This window comes from Anopheles coustani, chromosome 3 (genome assembly GCF_943734705.1).
Source record: "Anopheles coustani chromosome 3, idAnoCousDA_361_x.2, whole genome shotgun sequence".
NCBI classification, from domain to species: Eukaryota; Metazoa; Arthropoda; class Insecta; order Diptera; family Culicidae; genus Anopheles; species Anopheles coustani.
In genome coordinates, this window is record NC_071288.1 from 47,224,024 (window position 1) to 47,226,871 (window position 2,848).

The 2,848-nt window shown below is 41.4% G+C and overlaps 1 long non-coding RNA gene across 1 annotated transcript; it reads right to left on the reverse strand.

Moving 5' to 3' along the window:
• Positions 1-1,104: 1,104 nt before the first annotated feature.
• LOC131272200 (uncharacterized) lies at positions 1,105-2,437 on the reverse strand. Its single transcript, XR_009180132.1, has 4 exons — positions 2,128-2,437; positions 2,024-2,047; positions 1,630-1,928; positions 1,105-1,568 (listed from the first exon to the last, which is right to left on the reverse strand). It is a non-coding gene; the product is annotated as an uncharacterized LOC131272200 (long non-coding RNA).
• Between the last annotated feature and the right edge of the window lie 411 nt (positions 2,438-2,848).

Here is a 2,848-nt window from a genome sequence, read left to right on the forward strand (position 1 = left end):
TGCGCGAGCCTTGGGTTTCCTTAAGCTTCGTCGAAGCTGCACTTGTTTGTTGACATAACGACGATACTTTGTGATTAGATTTCGCACATAAAAACATTTCCGCAAGTGCTACGAAAAAATAAGGCACTTTAGTACATTCAACGTAAAATGTTTCTCCAAAGCATTGTAGGAGTTATGAGTGGCGTGGGCATCGCAGCGGTTGTTGCCGTCGGTGTCTTATTTTATTTGAGCCGACAATCTGAACCAACTCGTACTCGTAACGTCTACCGCAAACCTAGCCCTAATTGTGTCGCGTACCCGGGAGCGGATGCAGAGTAAGGATTCGCATAGCAGCACGAATACGTGATAATATTACATCGTTTAAAGCCTGTCCGCTGCCAACGACACAGACGAAGAATTCCGATGTAATAAAAGTGTTTACTTTTTGTTATTTTTACAGCGCCACTTGTTCCATCTGCCTGGAGATGCCGGAGGGATTTCAGCGAATGCAGGTTCGGTGTGGACATGTGTTCCATCGAACTTGCATTGGTAGGTGGCAGGAAACGGATGTGAGGTGCCCGAATTGTCGAGAACGATTGTAACCCTCTTCGACACCCCCCGTCCATGTGCGTCGTAGTTAACGAGTTCCACAAAATGAATTGTCAAATACAATATTTCCGCGGGCATCTAGATCGAATATTGCAGATAAGGATTTTTAGCAAGCAGTAAGAAGCAATAATAAAACTAAAATCAGCTGGATGCCTTATCATCACAATACTGGAGAACATTTCAACGATCATTCGGCACAATGTAAATCAAATAAGTACTGTCGATAATTATGTAGTCAATCATTCTTTTGCTTTTAATTAATAAGAAAATTGTAGTTTTACACTCATAGATGGTAATAAAGTAAGCTTAAGAAGAATTTGTATACTTCTAAAAAATACTTTTATTTACTTCTCCAAATAATTGAACATGTCACGGGATATGTGTGCGCCGCGCTTTACTCGTCAGCTGGAATGTGTAAAGTGGTGGCAAAAGGGCCCGAATCCGTTTACTAATTTGTTCACTGTGTTGCTTAATGCATAACACGCATGAAACGTAGAAAGTATCGGCTAAAACTGAACGGCTGGTCAGCACGATGTAATTGGTGCTTTAACTTATCTTGCGCTAATAAAATGTAACAGTTTGTTTATTGTTTTTTTTTTACATCCGGCGTCAAATCGACACCGGAGATAGCTACGACCAGCAAGATTTGCGCTAAGTGGGAAAATGGTAATAATAAAAGACAAACCGTAAAAACACACTGAAATTGGTTGTTAACTTAAAAAACACTTGAGGTAGTTAGTATGCTCTATTCATTTTTCTAATTCAATATCAAGAAAAATTTTACAACAGTTCCAGAGTCACATACGTTCAAGATGTTTCTAGTTTCGGTTTGGTTTAAATACGAAGTATGTCTTATTTCCCACCTCACAAATGAACGCTAATAAAAATAGGCCAGCGTATCGGGTCAGTCAGTTGAGCACGCATTGATTTAAACGATGTCCAGTCCAGGCAAAACGAGGAAGAGTAAACTCTTCCTAAACCTGGCAAAAGAAAAGCAAAGTGTCATTACAGGAGACATGAATTATAGTAGTTCATACATACGTGCGATCTTAGCCCGGATAATACCTTAGCGTGAATTATCTACAAGAAAATATCACAAATGTCTCACTTCCATCTGGTTTTCTGGATCCTGCAGAGCCTACTTTTTCCGGAACCGTCTCGTCGCGATTAATCCGGGTCATTAGTCATTTGACCATTAGTTGTTATGGCATTGACAACGTCTGTCCGCAAACGCATTAATACACGCCGTATGGACAGTATGGCCACAGGTTGGGAGAGTTTGTCCTCTTTCATGAGGCACGCGAGTATGGCAGATGTAACATAGATCCGGATAATAAGTGCTGAATACAAAACAAACAAGAAAACCGGACAAGATTTGTAAAATCCTCATCTCTAAATTCTAAGGAACGTGTGATCTTTGGTGCGCAGATCTTACTATGTGGTTCCATGGGGGCGATTACTGTAAACAACAGAACGGCATAAGAGATTAATAAACAATCTAGATTGCAAAAGATTCGCCTGCCTACAGAAATATATTACCGTTGCATTGTTTTAATGCCCTGAATAACCGCAACGGCAGCAGCAACCACCATCACCCCTATTGATATTACTGATGCATACGACATTGTACTTTCACTGCGTTCAATCGATCAACAAACAAAACCACGAAACAGAATGTGATCGAACAATCCGATTATAGCTTTTAGACCTGCAGCACGCTTGACAACAAGAGTCTTCGAGATTTGATTGGTTTTTCTTCACCGTTTAGTTTCGGTTGCGCACACACATCATCTATTCGAGCCGATTCTATACTCCGCAATGCAAGTGGTTCAGATGATGGTGCATGCCTATGTATGTATGTGGAAATGCACTTCTATCAACAATCAGCCTCAGCACGGACTTCGAATCAAGACAGCTAGGCTGAACGTCAAAGTACAGTAAAGCGTCGATTGTAAAGAGGTGTTCTGGAAACCATTCCATCAAACGGTGTATGTCACACTTACGTTTATAATGCAAGGTTATACTTAAGAAGGAATGTCAACAAAATTACATACATGTTTACCTTTTTTATGTGGCACGACAGCCCATAGTGGGACAAGGCCTCTGTCCGATAAAAGTTTCTGTGGCCGAAAGGTATATTATAATAGATCGGTAGTTAGCCGCTCGTAATACCGGAGGGTGCCAGACTCGAGATTCGCGATCCCACACCTGTGGCGTGGTGTTTCCTCGCGCTACCGCTGCGCCATGGTCACTCCCATAT